The sequence below is a fragment of the Fukomys damarensis genome, unplaced genomic scaffold (assembly GCF_012274545.1).
Source record: "Fukomys damarensis isolate Sample0158 unplaced genomic scaffold, DMR_v1.0_HiC HiC_scaffold_32, whole genome shotgun sequence".
Taxonomy (NCBI): domain Eukaryota; kingdom Metazoa; phylum Chordata; class Mammalia; order Rodentia; family Bathyergidae; genus Fukomys; species Fukomys damarensis.
Window position 1 is genome coordinate 7,152,996 of NW_022900944.1, and position 21,437 is coordinate 7,174,432.

Sequence of the window (21,437 nt, forward strand, 5' to 3'; positions counted from 1 at the left end):
TTTTTTGAGACAGGGTCTCACTATGTAGTTGGGACTGACCTGGAACTCACTATGTAGCCCAGGCTGGTCTTGAACTCACAGTGATCCTCCTGCCTCAGCCTCCTGAGTGCTGGGATTACAGGCGTGTGCCTCCATGCCCGGCTTCTTACATAGTTCTGAACAAACTGACAACAAGTAAAATGAGGTCAGAGAAGCTGGGAAAGTTTTTTAGTGCACTGGAGTTACCGCTCAGTGCTACAGCGCTTGCCTAGCATGCGAGAAGCCCTGGGTTCAGTGCCCTGTACTGTGTACACACACACACACACACTCACGCATACACGGATGCACACAATCATGGTAAGAATAAGAAACTGCTCAGTACACAGATATAACCGAAGTTACAGCTTGAAGGTGAGCCAGGGCATCTGACAGGAAGTCCCCACTCTTGGTTACTTGTAATCAGTGCTCTATTTCATCTTTCAGTGGCTTTTTAAGACATAATACTTTATTTTGTATAATAGCTTTTGGCTTTCGTTTTGGAAGGAATACTTTTTTCCAACTTGATGTTGGCCATTTCCCTCCAAATAAATTAAGCATCCCAGCAAAATAATTTAATAATAGTGTCAGTAATGGTAATAAAATAATAGCCACCATTCTTCAAGCTCTGATCATATTCTGGACATTGGGTTCAGTACTTTACACTTTTTCATTTCATTCTCAATCATTTCAGAAGGTATAAATATTCTTATTTTATTTTGGGGCATAGAAGTCTAGGGGTTTGTATTAGTTGTGGTCTCTACAGGAACAGAATAGGTAGACAATAGATGTATCATTATGCATGCAGCTTTATTGGGCAGGATACCAGGACCAGAAGAGGGACCGTCCTCAGTGGATTCTGCATGCTGGAGAGTGGGAGCATCCGGCATCTGCTCAGCCCCAGAAGATGGTCAAGGAGGCAGCACCAGCCCAAGGTCAGAGGCCTGAGACCGCAGAGGCTAGAGACCTGGACACCGATATTCAAGCAAAGGACGCACCTGTTCAAGGCTGGAGCTTCTCAGAATGGGCAGACTTCCTTCTCCATTTCTTTCCAGGCTATCGGTTGATCCCATCGCAGCTGGAGCAGGCATTTCCCTCCTCGGTTCACAGTGTGGTGTAATAATCATCCACAGGCACACACAGAGCTGTGCTTTAATAGTCTGCTAGGCTTAATCCATTCAAGTGGACACAGTATGGTTGACTACCGTGGGGTTGAAGTTGTCCATCCCTAAAATCTCAAATGTAGGATGTGGAAATGTAGATTTTGTATGGATGACACATGAGTCTCTTAATCAGTGTGCTTTTAACCAGTATGCAGTATTTCCTTAATAAGTATACACATCATTGCCATGCGATTATTGACAGGGGCAAATGCCAGAAATGGATAAAAGAAACATTTTATACTTTATTAAAATATAAAGTCTGCCACTGCATAATTTTAGAACCCGAATGTCATTGCATTCAGTTAAGCTCTGTTCCTTTTCTCACCTCTCAGAGAAGGGGTTGGAGGATGCTCTTCTTGCCCATAGTAGCTCTCTGCTTGTCCTCCTCCTCAACCCCTCTTTTTCTTCATGGAGAAGTGACTGTTCATAATCTTGTACCCATAAGACTTTTTCCCATAGGTTTTGTCAGCCACTTCTCAAGAACATGTTAATTCATTCAGTTTCCTCTTTAAAGGGCAAATCTTAAAATCTTCCCTAATGATGGCGCCTTACACGGAGCCTGATTACCAACCTGTACCTGAGCCCTTACCTTGAGACAGGTCTCATGTCAGCCGTCTGTCAGAGTTTACAGTGGCAAATAAGGCAGGATCTCATCTACTAAGAAGTTTCAAATTTAAAATGCAAGACAGCAAAACCCAGAGTTAGTATGGTTTTTGAATCTTCAATCAGGAAGAGGACCTTAGGTCTACTTTAATTAAAGTCCTGTTTTCATGATTTTAATTTTTTTATTAAAGATTGCAAACATACGTGACAACAAGAAATGAAGATACTTACTAAATAAAAATTTCTAATATACATATATATGCCAGCAAAAAAAGGATATGAAATAAACAAATATTTATGCAACACAGACTGATAATCCAAATACATTATTAGTTTGACAAGGTCTTCAAGCATTATATGTTCTTTCTCATTTTCTTTTTGTATAATATTTTTGAAATATTGTATTTACAAGTAAAACAAAGTTACATATTATAGATGAGAAACTGTCCTAAAAATTTTATGATTTATAAACTCCTTGGTTTTATTAATTGGATAAATATCATATGCTTGTTGATTGTATCACTTACATTTTCTAACAAAACTTCCCACAGAAAAGAAATATACTTATATTTGAAATCTAAAAACAACTGAAAGAGTTCACATTCTTAAGATCAGATTTTTCTGTTTCTTTTTTATTATATCCCATACTTATTTTATTATATTTTTATAAGCATAATGATAGAATTTAACACCAGTATATATGTAATATTCTTCCCAAACAAATGACTATGAATTAAATCAAGCATCTAATTTAGAGAAATCATAAGGTTGTCAGAGAAACTATCAATATGCCAAATGTGCAAAATCCTACCACATTCATAACCATGTTTCTCATTTAACAGTGCACATATATGTGTAAAACATACCCCCCACACTTACGCACAATGCATATTTTCTACAATATAATACATACTTTGGTATAATAAAACAGTGCAGTGATGTGTGGAATGTTTGTGATTTGTGTGATTTGAGAGAAACAAATATCATCTTTGAGGCAGTTGGAGAATTTGTAATATGTACCAGATACTGAATGATATTAATGATTTATTATCCATTTATTTAAGCATAGTTATGATAAAATTTACTTAAAAATAATATTCATAATCAGTAGAAAATAGGTACAAAGATATATTGATAACATGACAAAACTTGTCTTAACAAATTTCCAAACAAACAAGCTCTAGTGACAGAAAAGGAAGTTTGCAGAAGGCAGAGATGAGAGAGAAGAATGTCAGATGGACCTTAGTACTTTTCATACTACTCATATATACAGATTTCATAAATTCTCAAATAAAAAAGCAAAGAAAATGAGAACCAAAATAACTCATCAATTTGATAGAGCAACATATAGAGACAAAGATTAATGTGTTGAAAAATTTCAAAAATATGAAATGTAAAATCTGAGATTTAGCTCAGTAGTGGTGCACCTGCCTAGCCAGAGCAATGTGCTGAGTTTATCCTCAGCACCAGGGAAAGAAAAAGAAAAAAGAAAAGAGAAAAGGAGCATATGTGCTTTCTAACATACTCAGTAGATTGAAAATGAATTATTTGTTATCTCTTCCTCTTGAATTGTTCCCTTCACAAGGCTGTAGTGGCCTTCTTTGTTTCTTTCAATCAGTTTTGTTTTGAAATTTACTTTGTCTGTTAATAAGATTGCTACCCCTGCTTTTTTCTGGGCTCCTGTTGCATGAAGTTTTCCTCCCTTTCACTTGCAGTCTATGGGCTTCTTTTTGCACTAGATGTGCCTTGTATACAACATATTATTGGATTTTGCTTCTTAAACCATTCTCTGAGTCTATTTCTCTTGATTGGTGAATTGAGGCCATTGATATTGATAGTTATAACTGATATGTACTAACTTATTATTGTCATATTTTTTTCACCTTCTCCTTTTGGTTTCTTACCTTGCCTATTTAATTTGCTCTGTTGGACCTCATTGTGTTGTTATCTTCATTGTCTTTTTCTAGGATATTGTTTAGAATTCCTTGTAGTGCTGGTTTGGTATTCATGAAGTTTCTCAGGTGTTCTTTGTCATGGAAGCATCTTATTTCCCCATCCATTTTTAAAGAAAGTTTTGCAGGATACATCAGTCTAGGTTGGAGGTTGTTTTCTTTTAGTACTTGAAATGACTCATTCCAGGCTTTCCTTAACCTAAGTGTTTGTATTGAAAAGTCTGCTGTGATTCTGATGGGCTTTCCTTTGCATGTGATTTGTTTCTTATCTCTTACTGCTTGTAGTATTTTGTTCTTCTGTTGAGTTTCTGAGATTTTGATTATTATACATCTAGGTGTAGATTTTTTTTTTTTTAATCACGACTAGTTGGAGGCCTATATACCTCACTTATCTATATGTCAAGTTCTTCCCTTCCATTTGGAAAGTTTTCTATAATTAATTCTGTGAACAGCTTTTTTAAGTCATTTGAATTTTTTCCTGCTACTTCTTGGATTCCTATCAGTCTTATGTTATTCTTCTTTGCATCATCTAAGAGTTGTTGGATCGATTTCTCATGATCCCCTACTGTTTTTAAGAGACCTCTCTTTTCATGGTTACTGACTGCAATTTTATCTTCTATTTCTGAGATTCTATCTTTGGACTCTTATTCTGTTGAGAACACTCTCAATGGAGTTTTTAATCTCCTGGATATCTGCTCGAATCTGCCCTATGGATTCCATTTCTTTCTTATATTGGGCATTTATTGTTTCCAATTCTTTTTTATGCTGGGCATTCATGGCTTCTATTGTGATTTTGAGGTCATCTATTTTCTTCTCAGTTTCTGTTCTAGAGTCTCAAATTATAACTTTCATTTTGCTGTTCATCTCTATGATTATCTGGGAAATTACTTCTGTTTTAAATTTCTCTAGAGCCTGATTGATCAATTTTGTTACTTCCTGTGCTTTGAGTTCAGGGTGTCCTGATGGTTCACTGTCAGACTTTTCATCCTCATTTGCCCCACTGTTTGCCATTGGTGAACTGGAAGTCTGTCCCTGTATCTTGCTTAAGCATTTTCTCATTTTTACTATTGTTGGGTTGTCCTTAGTTTAACCTTTAGGTTATTACTTAAATCTTCCTGATATAGTTGGGCTTCAGCCCATGAATCTCTAATGACTCATAGACATTCCCATTTTCATAATACTGAAGAAAACAGCTCATTGAATCAATCACAATCCTTTATCCTAATTCAATCAGCACCATAATATGATCAAGCACAACTTGCAAATTGACCACTTGTGGTAGTCATTAATCTATCACCTTCAAACCATGTGAATTAAATTAAAATGAAGAAGCAATCCAAAATATGTTTGCAGTGAATAAACTTTTCAATAAGGATATTTACCATTTAGGATGGGGGCTTGAGACAGAGTTAAGACAAGAGGAGTAGATAAATAAAAGAATTAGAGAAGGTTTCATATGAAGCCAGAAGATGTAGAATGACCACACAATCATCAGGAAACTGTTAAATTCAAAAGGGACAAACAGAATAGAAGTATAATAACCCTTGAGTGCGGTAGAGTGATGTAAGAAAAGATAAAAAAATAATAAAAGAAGAAATCCAAGTTAGGACAGGAGCAGAAACAAAAAGGAAGATGAGGGATAATATGGTGGAGCAAGAGACTGAGCTGGAGAAAGAGGACAGAAAAAAAAAAGAACTTGTAGAATGGAATGAAAAAAAGAAAGAAAAAAATGAGTTTGAAGGGCCTCTTTCAGACTATATCACTGCTGTCATAATATACAATATGCACTGCCATTATGCAGAGCCGAGTCTCCTGATCTCAGCTAGCTGGTGGCAGAACCCCACAAAGCAGACTGAGCTCGGGCTGAAAGGCCCAGACTGAGTTCCCCGACCTCCTGAAGGGTTGAACTCCACTCAGTTCTACTACAGGTTTCCCCCACCACTTTAAAGATGTTCAAAGTTGGGAACACTGGAAAATACCCTTTATGACCACCTCTGCCTCTACAGTGTAGGTCTAAAGAGTGGCACAATCAGGAGGTCTGACAGCACGCATGGGGGTGGAGGGGGTGGGGGAGTTCAAGGGTGCCTGTGCAGCTACCTTCCTGGCGCTGAAGATGGCAGCAGCACTGGCAGGGGAGGACATGGCTGAGCAGGCCCTCGACTTTAATATTTTGATTGTGAATACTTGTAAGCAACTCTGCAGCCTGTCGATATTGGATAGTTTTCAATTTTCGTAACACATTTATTTGGATCTTTTACATTTGAGAATCAAGTCATTGGCTCTCTGAAAATACAGTCAGTTGTTTCATTAACCATTCCACACATATTTATAAAGCCTCTTTCATAGTGATTTAGAACAGCACCTCCAGAGCCTGCTTTTCTTAATTTACGTCTTTGCTGTCACCTGCTACCTCTGCAATTGAGCATGTTTTCTGTTTAAAACAAAAACTCTCCACTGATGAATGTGAACACTAATAGTACTGATCTCGTAGAGCTGTGGTGAGAGTTTAAAGATAATTGAACGAACCACTTGAGTGTATTCAGATGTACTCATCAATTTCCTGTTGCTGGGACACAACACCCAATACCTACAAATTGTAGAGAAAAACGTTTAATCCAGCTCGTGGTTTCAGAGGGTTTAATCCAGAGCCATCTGGATCCAAGGAAGAAACACTGAGGAGTAAGAGCAATGTTGTACAAATCTTCTGAGTTTGTAGTATTTGGGATACAGAGCAGAGGAACAGCACCAGAGAGATAGAAGCCAAGGACCGTATATAGTACTTGTGATCAGGCTTCCACAACTCACCCAGACACACACAGCAACATGCTCCCCAAAATCTCTGGGTCGGATCCCAAGCCAATCAGTTTGACTTTATTTACCTTAACTCTCACTTCTCAAAGCAAAGTAAATCTTAGTATATGTTTATTATTCTATTTCACAGCAGCATTTTCCATATGATCTACATGGTACTGGACATAAAAACACTGACAAACTCAGCTATGATCTCTATTCAGATGAGACTCCAGTTTGCTTGGGTGAAAGAAGACTCAGTCTGGCTGAATCATTGAACACAGAGGAAGAGAAGGCAGAAGCAGCTGGAGAAAAGGACAGATGCCTTTTATATGTCGTGGTTAGCCTTAATTGTAAGAGCAGTGAGAGACTGTCGAAATGAAGGTGATACTTTATATGTCTATTTGGAAAGAGTACACACTGTATGTACACGGATTGGAAAGGCCTAGTGGGACAACAAGGGGGCTCTTAACTGTCACATGAAATTATGTCAGCTGTAAACACTTTTGCATGCAGTACAATTATGGACAGTTTTAAAACCAGACATGCATATAAGAAACATCTTACAGTGTCAGACAAAACTGTTGAGTAGCAAAGCTGGGGATGTAACCAGCCTTCGCTTTTAACCACATCCACACAGGGATCCAGGGACAGAGTTATTGGCCTTGTGAAAGGGAATGACCATGTTGAGCCATGTAGAGACCCAAGAACTGTTGCAGTTGCTGAATGACAGAAATTGGTGAAAAGTTTGGTGTAGCAAACAAGTCAGGTTCTGTCCCTCTGCCTAACTCTGCTGGAGGTTGAACACTGTCCTAGATGTCACTGCACTAGATAAGCTCAGTATTTTATTTTATTCTTACCTGTTTGGAACACATGGTATTTACATTCATCTTGGAAGTGGGTCCATGTATATAGCACAGCTTGTTTCCCTTTTTAATTCTCTTCCCCTTCCCACCCTCCCTCCCTCTGCCTCTAAATCCTCTTTCCCTGTTTACATTCTTCTTATTATTATTCTTAGCTGATGCTATGATATGCAATGTTTGCATTCATTGAGGTTACTAGGTTCTTCTACATGACATATCTTAATTCTACTTTCTTTTCCTCTTCCCTTCCCTTGTGTTCATTATTTTAGAGATTTTCACATTCTTTAGCTATCTCTGAATGTTTGCTGCATTAGTGGAGAGTATTTAAGACTTGCATTTGTTTCACTATAGAGGTAGTCATTCTCAAAATTTGGGGGGGGTACCGGGGATTGAACTCGGGTTGTTGCGCTTGCAAGGCAGGCCACCGAACCGCTGAGCTAAATCCCCAGCCCTCATTCTCAAATTTGGGTATAGTAAGTAGCATTTTCCTCATTTTGTTCGACTATGGAAATTTCTTTCCTCCAAATATTGCAGATCTTTCAAACTAGTGGCTAGTAAGACAGTGAAATACATGACTTTATTTGAGATTCTTTTCTTTATTTTTCCTATAGTGTTTTGAAAGGGAGTGCTTAGTTACAAATATAACATTTCCCTATTTTCTTACATTCTTTCCATATGGATTTGTTAGCTTTATTTTCATTCTGGAGGATCTAATGTTTCTCAGAACACATTTAGAACAGTGTCTGAGCATCAGTTTGTCAAGAACACATTGGCTGTTAGTGATATCCTCAATGTGCCAGCTTTTTCTTCCCTTTATGTCATCTACAGCTCTAATCCTCTCTGTTCCCACAGCTAAATCCTTGATTTTAAAATCTGCTGATACCCAGGAGACTTCTTTTAAAAAATTTCTAACATGAAGAATGTCAAGTTATGACTTTTATTTGACATCATACTATCTAAGCTTTCTTTCAAACATTCGAGCCAGGCCTATTCTGTTACTCACTTAAAAAGTTAATTTCCCCTATTGTTAAATTTGAAATGTGGCTAAACAATCTTTGAAAATACTAAAAACTGAAAATAAGGAAGAAAAAAAAATGACTGCTAGCATATTATCACTCCTTACATGTTGCTGTATTTCCCTCCATTTTTTCTTTTTAAAGTCCCGGGAATGATGGAGTTCCAGTCACAAGAGTGTCATGCTCTACTTCTTCCTCGTCCTGGTGAGGAATTTTAAAGTGGTTTTTTGAAGTGAACATGGTTAGATGCCTACAACCCTTATTACATACTGGTGGTAACCTGAACTCTTGTCTCTAATTCTGAGAACTAAAGATCATCCTGGATCACTGAATAGAGAGTTTTCCTCTTAAGCACCAATCTCCTGTGAGCTAGAGGAGTTCAGGGTGCCAGTGAGTGGCGTTTCTGTGGGGTCATCCTGGGCCTCAGTGCACAGCCAAGTGAAAGATGTTTATTTCTGTAGCTCAGAGTGTCTGATTAAGAATGTGGCTTTCTCCTGGGGAAAGGAGAAGGTTGGGAAGTGAGAACTCAGTGAATCCAGCCTAAGTTTGAAGGTCGAGGACACATAAAATATGATAAAGCTTAATGATATAGTTTTTTATTTTATGTAGCTATGATCGTAATACAAGTATAATTATTTGCCAATATAGTGTTTTATTCTAGTTAATGTATTCCATCTAATACAAACACTTCATTTTTCTAAGTTATTTCCATGAAAAATCCTTAAAACTTAACATAGCACGTTTATGCCACCCTGAAGTCTGAGAGGCACTGCCAGATTCAACTGAGAATGTCGAAATAGCCAGAATAGATGTAGAAAATACCTGGTATGAACGTGGAGCTGTGTTCACCAGAGACTGGGTGCTTTCTTACTCATTGTCATGTTCTCCCGGCATCCCTGACAGGTGGATGGTGAGATTCCCATTGGAGAGATGGAAAAGGGGCCCGAAAGTGCTTGCTTTGTATTTATCTCAGTAGAGCCATGAAGGCTTTCAGTTGCTCTTCCAGAACCTGACTTTATGAGCAGGCAGAGTGAAAGCCTCCACTCCAGGTCCCACACGGTTCCCTTGTCAGCTAGAGCACAGCAGCAGGGAGGGCTCCTCTCCTGGACAGGGAATTCGGACTCTCCATGCTCCTTGCTGCTCTCCAGGACAAACCCCTGAAATTCGCTTCCCCTGCACACTTAAATATTTTATATTAATAGTGATTGAAGTCGGACTTCAAGTAATGCTTCCTGCGGTTTATTGGCCCAGTTAATTTAACATTAAGAAAGAAAAGAGAATGAATAAAAAGCATTGCACATTTCTATATGCAAATTGTGCCTGGAGGAGCCTGTTAGATGTGGGGCAATCCGTAAATTCCAGAAATTTAGTAGAATTGCATATGACTCTGACATTAGCTCCGTAGGTTGTCGGGTAGTTTGTTTTAGAGCTCTTCTTCCTCCATTGTCTTCCTTCACAGGGTGCGATGTTTTGTGCAGCTCTGAAAATGCATTGCAGGTGCCCTGCATGAGCAATGGGACTCCGGCTCCCAGGAGATCGGTAACTGCGTGGCTCTGACAGGTGCTCATTGCAGGGCTTCATTTCCTACCCAGCACCAGCAATCCATCTCCGCTCCGCAGTAATCCTGCCAGGAAGAGGGAAAGGTCATGGCCCGGGGGAGCGGTTCTCATGCAGAATTCTGATCAACCCCGAGACCGAGACGCCTCAGAGGTGATGCAGGGGCCATGATGAGAGAGGGTGGGGAGGACAACCAGCAGCGCTCCAGATGGGCTTTTCTCTTCTTTATCTCGTTCATATCACATATCTTATCTTATAAAGGGGTTTTTACTGAATCAAGGTAAAAAAGAGCACTGATTTAGACTAGAAGAGAGCTACTAGTAATAACAGATGTTTTAGAGGACTTATCACCTGTTGGATTCTGGATCTTCAGTCTCTAACTGGATCCTGTAAATTGCTGCGTGTTTTTGCCATTTTTATTTTATAGATGAGAAAGCTGAGGGCCACTGATGAGAAGGAACTTGTCCAGGCTACATTACTGTTAAGCAGCAAACCTAGGAAACCCTCTCCTCCCCTCTCCTCCCCTCTCCTCCCCCACCCCTCTCATTCTCCTTCTTTTCCTTCCTTTCTTCCTTGCATCCAACAAGCACTGGGCTCCTGTCTTGGTCCCCACATGATGTAAGGTATTGAAAATTCAGGAGGGAATACAATGACCATGGCTACCGCCCCACAGGCCTTACAGCGCATCCACGACTGCGGGACTGTCGCCTCTGAGCTCTTATCCCTTATGCCGTGTTGTTTGTACACATCAAACCCTGGGGTTTCACCCTGAGAAAGTCTCTAGGAGAGACAGGAGACAGAGAATGAAGCAGATAGACTTTGTGTAAATCAGCCTGAGGTTCTTTTCTGGATAATTTGTGAGCAAGGATGGGCCCATGGCACCTACACACTCTTGCCAGAGACAGGAAAATGCCTACACAACTGAGTAATGCATGTCTAGTGTTCAGCTGTAACTCTGACTGTGGTGTAGAGAGCACGGCACTGTAAGTTAAGAGAACGTGGTTCATGTCTCGATTCTCCTGTCATCTTGGGAAAGCACCTGCATTTCTTTCCCCGACTGTGAAATGGAAAGATTAGGTGGCATCCATGGTTCTTTTCAGCTCGGATGCTGTGTGTTTGTAAAGTCCTTGGGGTTTGAGGGCACGCAATCTGTTCTTCTCTTCAGTCCGGGATATTCCCTGTAAAAGTACGTTTAAAATATTTTTTATTCTGATCAACAGTAAGAAATAAATTTTCCATTGTGTCTGAATCCACGAGCATCCATTCACATTGCAGAAAAATTCTATGATGTGTGTGAAATACTCTAAAGCAGTTTCCTGTATTCCCTCTTACTCTATTGTGGTCTGTTTTGTTTCATTTTTATACTAGTGATGATTATGATCCAATAAGTTGATTTCGTACTGATTCTAATAGCTAAACTTGGTTCTACTAAACCAGATGATCACAAAGACTTTCTCAAAGTAAAGACATGCCCTTCTTCTGCAGTTTGTTTAGCAAAAATGTATAGTTAGTTCTCCTTATCTGCAGGTTTCACATACATGTATGCAAGGAGCTGCTGATTGAAGGTATTCATAAGCAACTACATCTGTGCTGGCTGTACATGTTTCACTTGCCATTATTTTCTGAAAACACATCGTAGTAACTATTTATATGGCATTTACATTGTACTGGGTATCATGATTCATCTAAAGGTGATTTAAAGTATATAGGAAGATTATAGAACTCATGTGGAAACACTGCACCATTTTATAGAAGTGACCTGAGCATCCTTGTGTTTTGGTGCCCTCATAGAGGGAAGTAGATCCTGAAGCCATTCCCCTGTAAGGAACCTCCATATATTTATTCTTCTGGCTGCTGAGCAAACACCCCAGTGCCCTCTGGGAGAGTTGTTTCTCCCTCTTTGACCAGGCAAACAATTTCTTCCAATTTCCCACTTTGCATCCGTGATACCATTAGACCTGCTGCTATCCTTTAAGTGAATTGAAAATGCCCCTTTAGGATAGAAATGTGAGCCGTTGTTTTATGAAGAAATGATTGTCCAATTCTGCCTGGGGTTAAACTGCTCCATTCAGTTGTCAAAGGGCTCTTTAAAATTCTCTAATGCATAGAGCTTAATCGGAGAGAATAAATAATCACCAATATTTGTCAGTAGACAGCAGGTGGCTTGTGATGTTGCTTTCCTGTTATCAGACTGGTCTGCCTTTGCTTTGGTGGTGAAATTATTGTAATTACATTTATAAACTACAGCTGAGAGCCCCAGTGATGAGGGGCTCCTAAGCAGTGACGGTATCACATGAGGGTGAGAACACCGTGCTTGAGATTCCCTGGTTCTTACAGGACCTTGGTTTTGCTTCTTGTGAAGGATGAAGATGGGAGGAGGAAAGTGATCCTTTAGTGACATTTATTAGAATACATAATTCCCTTTCTCTTTCTGTTACTCACGAATGTATGTTCATTGCACCCCAGTTCTGAGAAATGTGGTAAAGATCTACAAATCTGGTGAGATACTTGCTTCTGTAGCGTCTTCTGCTCTTGCCAGGGTTGTTACTCCTAAGAAGGCCCCTCGTTTTCCTGGGTGTGTCTCCAAGAGGGCTGTCATCTCACAGAAGCCCTTTCTGAGAATGTTGCTGGACCCTCACTTGTGTTGGGCAGTATTGTTCGCCCTGTGAAAATGTCTTCTTTGTGTGCATCTTTATTATCTGATATCCCGCAGTAATGTATCTGCCAGAGGTAAGCATTCTACGTCCCCATCTCATCCCTGGAGCCAGAACATTGCCTGACAAAGTCAGGGCTCTGTAAAAATACATTAAATGATGATAAGTTTTCACTGTCCATCCCAACTTTAAATTAAAAATAATCTCTTTTTCCGTTCTCAAAGATTTTGCTCTTGTTTTATAAGGCCATTTCTTGTGTAAATGTTTATGTCTCGGTATTACACTCATAATGGAAGTATTCCCATTTGATGTAGGAAATTAACAGCTGGTAGCTACAAATATGCCTGTAGTGGTAGTGGATGCTTTGCTAACATTCTTTTATTTATTCTTCACCACGACCCTTGAGAGAGTCATTATTATCCCATGAGGATGTGGGCTTAAAAATTTAAGAGATGTGTCCAGTTTGTTTATCTAGTAAGTAAAGAGGTGGGATTCAGGCAGAGAATGCTTGCCTCTACTTCACTGGCTCTTCTTTTTGTATTTCTTTGGGCCTTCCATGAATTATCCTATGAAACATTTCAAAATTTAGTGAGTGAAAATTTAAAATAGCAGAGTGTCAGTTTTGACCCTCAAGAATGCTACTATTTTCTGGGGTTCAGCCTCGGCGGGGAGGAGGGTTGGAGGTCCTGAGGAGGAGGGTTGGAGTCGGCACTTGTGAAGGGATGAGACACACTCTGTAGGTGTGAGGTGGTGTGCCTTCCGAACACTGGAGCACTTCTTTATTTATAGCACATAGTAAAGGTTACATATGGAAATCGGCATATATTTACAATTTCTGGATAAAAACTTTTAGGATCATTTTTTCAGTAAACTACGGCATATACCTATTCTATTATTATTTTTTCTGGGAACATTTTATCTATTGCCTCAGCTATTATTGATCAAATGATTTCCTAACAAAAGTGTAAATGAAAGCAAAATCAAAAGAACAATCCAAGCTTGCCACCATTTTTCAAAGTTCATATGTCTATTTTGGCTACAATGGAAAGACTGCAGCCAACTCTTAGCAGGTCACTAGGTTTTAATAAAGAACTACTGTGGTTACTCAACTTCTTGGTTAAACTTTTATATAGTCAGAAAGCAAGTATTTTGCACTTAATAAGCCTTTCTATAATAACTATTCAGCTGCCCTAGTGTGTAGACATCACTGTGTCCCTGAACATTTCATTCTTTCTGCAAAGGGCAAATCTTGATATCTTACTCATTTTTCATCTTTCCACACCATCCTGACTCCATTTATGTAAGCCCCAGTGTAGGAAACAGAGGGGCTTGCCTCGTGGCCATGAGTTCACTCCACCACAAATCTTTGAGCACCTTCCTGGGATCCCTCCAAGTAACTGGACACTCGGAAGAAAGCTGGGGGCTTTCGTCGGAGTGAAATCCTCAATTACTGAAAAACCGGAAACCCCTTCAAAGAAAGTCCCTGGATTAGGGGTTCAGTGACTAACACGAGAGACACATATTTCTCAGAAGTAACTTGTACAGGTTTCCTCATTAAAACCAAATTTCCCGTAATTATAATTGAGCCAATCAAAAGTGCAAGCAAGAATAAAAGCCGGAAGCGATGCTTTCAACCCGAGGGCCGTCATTGCTCGAACTTTGTCAAGCAGCAATAGAGGAACCGTGGGCTTCACCAACTACTGATTTCCTGCAAGAGCGTTTATATTTTCCTAACTAGATTTTTAAATTTTTCTTCAAATACCGCGGTGTTGATAGAAGTACCAACTTCCTTAATTTTAGTGGCAACATCCTTGGCACAGTTTAAAGTGTTTCAGGCAGCACTGATGTTGAGTCAGTGCCTGTGTGTTCCAGACAGGGCGGTAACCTCTTACGAACATAGCTTAAGGAAGCAGAGTCTGCTTCTGAGCACCTGAAGACTCAGTGAAGACAGTCTGTCAGTTGGATGTTCTGAGATACCCGAGTGAGGACAGATGGGTGGCAAGAGCAGAGATCAGTTGCAAGGCAATACTTTTTTCTGTCTACATTCTCCAGGTAACCGAAGGGACAACATCAGTAGGCAAAATGAGGGAAGACACAGAAGGAAGAAAAAAAAAAGAAATGCTATGGGGAAATACTCCGGAAACTTTTAATCGTCACTTGGAAATACATTTTCTCTCTTCTTTCTGTGAAAGAATCTATCATACCCTCCCCTTTCTTCCCTGTCTGCCGTGAATTTCAGAAACATATATGCTTTGCCTTTTTTAAAGAAACATCTTTGAAACCTATTTTTCTACATGGACTTTGACCTCCAACTTTTTAGACTTTGTGTGTATCATTTTAAGAGGTACTTTTTTTGTTTGTTTGTTTTTTGAGACAGGGTCTCACTGTGTAGTTGAGACTGACCTGGAACTCACTATGTAGCCCAAGCTGTTCTTGAACTCACAGCGATCCTTCTGCCTCAGCCTCCCCAGTGCTGGGATTACAGGCGTGCGCCACGCCTGGCTAATAGGTGTTTATGTTTGTTGTGAGAGGAAAAACACCTGAGAAAATTTTAAAAATGAAAACATGCAAATATAGCCATGATTTCATCATTCAGAGAAACATAATTCCCTTGTAGTTTGACCTTTTCTCTTGTATATCATGTTTTATCATAAATAATATATTTCTGCTTTCTGATTTATTCCTCTTAGAATGTATTATGCATTTAGATTGTTCATAGTTTCACCGGATTATAAATAATGTTTTGCATGATTTCTTTAACATTGATCTTTGTCTACATCTCTGATTTATTTTCTCTGAATTGATACTAAAAGTAGAATCTTTGGGTCGGAGCCTGCCAACAAAGGCTAAACTAATTTAGTTCCTCCCCACTGTGGATGGAGAATGTTTATCCACACATTGCCAGTTTGAATATTATCTCCTAAATTTGTTGTCTGTTTTGGTGTAAAAAACTAATATTCTATTGTTGTAAAGTTAACCTTTTGTTACTACTGTGGTTGATTTTTTAATTCCATTTGTGTGCTTTTCCTTCTACATGTTTTCTTGTATTAATTTGCTTTGCCTATTTAAAAGTTTTGTAAGTAGACATGTAATTGGCATATAGTTAAAGATATGGACCATAAATGTGTTGTTAGTAAGCAGTAAAAATGAAATGTACTTGTGTAATCCCCTCATTATAAAGCTACATCATTCCCAGTGTTCCAGAAAATCTTTGTGAGCACCTCCTGTCTGACGTCCACCTGACACAACCCTTATTCTTATTTCTTTCACAATAATACTTTTGCTAGTCCTATAATTTTATATAAGTGGAGTCATAAAATATATTACTTATGACAAAGAGTTTAGCTCAGGATAATATTCTTCAGTTATATGCAAATGGTTGGGTAGATTAAGAGTTCATCTCGTTTAAGTGCTGAAAAGTATTTAGTTGTAGACCACATAACTTGTTTATCCATTCTCTTTTTCATGAACATTTGGGTTGTTCACAGATTTGCTTTGTCTTTGGCTATTACAAATAAAGGAAAAATGAACACTCCTAAACTAAATTTCCTTTCAGGTTTCATCTACCATCTGGCTATTTGTATCCTATTTGTTGGACCTTTTCTTTATTCATTCTTTCAAAACTGACTTCATGATTTCTTTGTAGGTGAAGAAATTTTATTTTTACTATTTAATTTTATCTATGCTATTGGCTTATTGCCTATATCTTTTTATTTTATTATTTTCAATGGTAGCTATATGCTTTGCAATGTAGGATTTTAACTCCTAGAAATTTCAAGTACTATTAATCCAGTTCATGTATAAATTATTTAAAAATAAAATAAAAATTTCTAAATCTAATATTCCAATATCTGTGTTCTTATTGTTGTATATTTTATATCTACATATCCTAAGCTTTAGATATATTATTTTTCATTTAAAATTTTTAGATTAAAAAATGTAAAAATGAGTTAAGACACCCTTTTCTTGCCTACACATTTACTGTGCCTGACAACTTTGTTAAGAATAAAGTGTCTCTCTGGTATTACTTTTCTTCTGCCCAAAGAACTTCATTCCTTCAATAGAACACTGATTTGCTTGTGTTAAAGTTGTTCAGCTTTTGTATGTCTAAAAAATTCTTCACTTTGCCTGTATTTTTGAGGGACATTTCCACTGGCTAAGAGTTGTAGAAATGTTTTTTTTCCCCATACTAAAGAGGTGTCTTTGGGCCGGTGATTTGGCTCAGGGGTTCTGCTACCTACCTCACAATCACAAGGGCCCGAGCACCAAAGGAAAAAAAAAAAAAGAGGTGTCTTTGTTTTCTGGCTTAAAAAAATATAGACTAAAAATGTCCATAACTTATCTTTGGATTGAATATTTAATCTCTTCACATTGACTGTTGCTTGTGTGGTTGAATAGGATTTGTGCCGCCATTTTACATTTTTTTCTACATTTTTTGTGTCCTTTTTAAAAAGCACTATTTCTCATTAATGATTTCTTTTGCATTAACTGGCTACTTCCTAGTGTAACATTTTAATTACTTTAATAATTATTTTCATTTGATGTTTTGAGTTATTTTTTAGTGGCTGCCCTGGGGCTTACTGTATGTAGCTAATGAAAATAAGTGTCAAATTTATTCTGCTTTAATTGCACTGAAATATAGAAATGTTACTCTTTGATAGCTTTATTCTCTCTTTCCTCTCTAGCCATTTTTATTATACATATTACATCTATGTGTAATACAAAATGCATTGTTATAGTTATTTCCTTATATAATTTTATGTATTTTAAAATAGCCAAGAGAAATTATATTCTTATAAATTTTTTATAATAGCTTTTTTATTTAGCGTTATTAGCTCTCTTTTGACCCTTCTGATTTCAGTAACCATCTAATGTAATTTCCCTACCATGATCTGAGCTTTACTTCCACCCATCTATGTGTAAAGTTTTATCAAATATATTTATATATGTTGTAGCCTTGACATAAATAATTTCACATTGTTTTTGTACAACTGCATTATAAATCTGTTAAGAGAGAAAAGAAGATAAAATATGCATTTATTCTATCTTTTATAATCCCGTAACTAGGTTAATATTTTTTCCATGTGGATTAAAATCCCATTTAAGGCTACTTGCTTTTACATGGAAAATTTTCATTTAATATAAAATGTTCTTATAAACAAGTTGGCTCACAACAAACCTGTCAAGTACATAGTCAGCTGCTTCAGGGCAGAACAGCATAGTAACGTGAGCCCTAATAGCACCTCTCCTTCCTTAGCCTGCAGGTGTTGGGTTTTATGTCCAGCTAAAAAGGAAGTGACTAACCCGTTGTGTGGTGGATCCCTGAGATCTTGTTCCGCTGTGTTTTTCCTCTCTTTCCTGTACTTCAGTTGTGCATATTTTAAGTGCACTTCCGGTGTCCCTCTAAGTCTCAAACTCTTCTTCCTCTTCCTCCTCCTCCTCCTCCCCCTCCTGCTTCTTCTCCTTCTCCTTTTCTTAAAATATTGTAGTCTGTTCATTCGTCTTCAGGTTTGATGGTCCTTCTGCCAGCTCAAATTAGTTTTTGAAAGATAGTAGTCATTTCTGTTAGTAAGTTTTTATACTGCAGAATTTAATTATATATATTTGCTACACACAGTGCTCACATTCATCATAGGGAATTTGTAGCTGTACATAATAAATGTTATTTCTTCTTTTTTCCCATTCCCCTCCCCTCTCTTCAACCATTTCATTCTTTCAAAAAAAGATTTTTAAATTTTCAGTCATGTTATTTATTTAATGAAATATTGTCACCCTGCCTTTATATACTTCAAGAATGCTTTTCTTTATGTCTTTGAACATAATGTAGTTGTTCTGCAACCTTTAAGTTCAGTATCTAGACTTTCTCATAAGCAACTTACATTTCTTGCTTTTGAAATTTGTTGAGAGAAAGACAGGGGAAAGAGGAAAGAGGACAGAGAGAAGAGAGAGGAGAGGGAGAGGGAGAGGGAGAGGGAGAGGGAGAGAGAGAGAGAGAGAGAGAGAGAGAGAGAGAGACAACTATTTCTTTTATAGCCCATAGTTTTTTGTTTTAGAGGAGAAACAGCATTTTATATAATACAGTGAAGCAGCCCAAAATAGTGACTCACACCTTACCCCGAGTTATTATTTTTGGTTGTTGTTTTTAGTTGACTTGTTTCTTTTTTAGTGCCTTAGTTTAAGTATTTTAGTGAAGCCTTTCCTTTGCACTGTGAGGTCTCAGGTGATGCATATTCCCGGACGACAAGGCCCCAGGCAAGAGTGCAGTCATGGGGTCAGAGTTAGCTCATGGGCTCTCTTCCGCTGTCTCCCTGATGTCTGCAAAAGCAGCCTCCCTTTGTTGTTAACACACTGAGTTATTAGGCTCTCCTAACTCCAGACTGATTGCTATATTGTTCTGGACAGTGCATGGAAAATAAATTCCTCCAAATCTGAATCATTTAAATCCAGGCCGTTGGCAAGAGAATTTTTTGAGGCCAGTATTTTAAGTATATTTTCACTGCAGGAGGGCCCTGCGTTGTCTCATCTGCCTTTCTTTCTGGTAAACGATGACCCGTCATTTAGTTTGTAGGTTTTATGCACCAGTCTCCTGATAATTACTTGCCTTCAACATCTTTATGTTTTTTGAGAGTGTCTTAAAGTGGAAATTTCCCACATTTTGTTCTAACTACAATAAGTTATTTGGTAAGTTCTTTGGAAGTGTTATGGCTTGTTGAGTTTTATTTTTGATGAGGCTGATGTAGCCTTTCCCTTATGTCTCAATTACACCTATTTCTGAAGGTTGTTTTCCTAGACTCTCTACTGAATTGCCCAGAAAATTATTAGTTCTCTTAACTCTTACTGGTTAGAACTTGAATATCTTCCAGGCCTATTGCGTTCAAAATCATTTCTTCAGGACATAGGACGCTGTTAGGTTTTCTTTGACTAGCTTCTCAGATTATCAAACCACAGATGCATGGCTTTGTTTTCGAAGATTCAAGGGGCGTCCAAAGAGATTGTGGAAACGTTCTGTCTTCGATTTGTTCTCTTCGGGACTGTTGTCATTGCACACACCTCTGCCTCTTCAGAGTCTCGACTTTGTGTCCTTATTGTTTCTTGGCGATACTCATCTTGTGCTCTTCCCTGGAAAGCGCCTTCTGGCGGAGAGCTGAGGCTGTTTTAGAAATCGCCTGTTCACTTCCTTTCCGTGGGGCACGGTATCCTTTGCTGCTTGTTTGGTGTGTGAAGCACGTATCTCATTCATTGTATATAGTTCCGGTTGTTCATGGTAGAAGAGGTCTACGCCTGTACTGGCTGCATTTCCATGGGAGGAAGTGGAAGTCCTTTGCTCTCTTTCATGTCTTAATATTTTTCTGACTTATTTGTGGAGCTGTTTAAAAACAAAACTTTGATCTTTGTCGTATTAATGATAATATTTTCTTTTTGTGTCATTTAGTTTCAAGTTTTTGTAGTATCTTCATAGTTTAATTTTTATGTAACTGAAACGAGTAGCATTTTCACTCTGATTCCTTCCAACTGGGATCAAGTACTTAAAGTTTCTTTCATGAGAATTTTTTTGGGTTCCATTCATTAATATTGAATTATTCTACTGAGATTACTCTTTATAGATTTTACAAGATAGTGTTACGTGTCTTTCATTCTGCATTTCTTCAAATCATTTATAGAGAAAAGTGTTCTATAAATAAATTAAATGCATATCACCTGAAAGTCATTGAATGTTAATATCAATTATTTCAGAGTTCATACATTTCAAACCTGCGTCAGGGATTTAAGGTCATTCTTTTTTAATATGTGATTTAAAAGGTGGTATGATGTGGTTCATTCTGAAAGGTAAAATATGCTTTAAATCAATGAAATGGAAATGAGGACATAAAGACTAGGACACGCACTGGGGGTCAAAGCAGTAGTCAGGGTGGGTGTTTCTAATTAAAGGTAACGGCTGCAGTGACCAGAGTCCCAGTCAGAAAGACTCACTTGGAATTCTACCTCTGTTGCTTCTTCCTTTTGTGAACCTTAACTCCGTCTTTTCTAGGTTGTGGTCAAGGTGAAATTAAACTATGTCTGAAAAATAATTCCTGATATGCCTGCGTTGTGGCCTTCCGCGCTCCTGTGACTGTTGTAATGGAAATAAAAAGGTGACGTGAGGGAGATGCGCTGAGAGTGGAGGGAGTTTGAAAGAATGAAGGAGTATGACCCGGCTGTTGCTCTATTTGTAATAAAACAAGTAGAGCTCTGTGGGTTACATACTTCCAGACATGCTTCTGTTTGTTTGCCTGTGTGTATGCGTTCAGTGTCCCTGGCTGGCTCCCATAGAGCCATCTCTTACTGTTTACTGTTACCAAGTTGCCCTACGTATTCCGCGGGTCCTTAACTGAGTGCTCCTCCCTGCTTCTCCGTACTTCACAGACGTGTTTAAACCAGATCTGAAAAAAATCACTCCGTTCTCCCTTGGTAAAAGGAAGCTTCCAGTGGTATTTCACTAGAATAGGAGTCAGAATCGCTAAACTGACCCCTTTTCTCTCCGGGGTTTGGTTGTATGACTTTGAGCAGGTCCTTTGTCTTTGGTTTTCACTTTCACTTTGAGACATACCAACAGTTAAGGGCAGGGAAGTCCCTCTGTGTGTATCAGAGTTCATTTTCATTTGTTAAGATTTCAGTGAAATTGATGAGTGATTTTGATGTGTTAGGTGCTTTGTTTCGGGGCTGGGAATACACTATGTAAAAGCCACAGAGCCTGGCCCCACCCCGAAGAAGCCCCTGGTGGACAATAGACACACAGGGAGTACATGCCCATTTGTATAAGGAATGTTGTAAAGGAGAAGTGTAA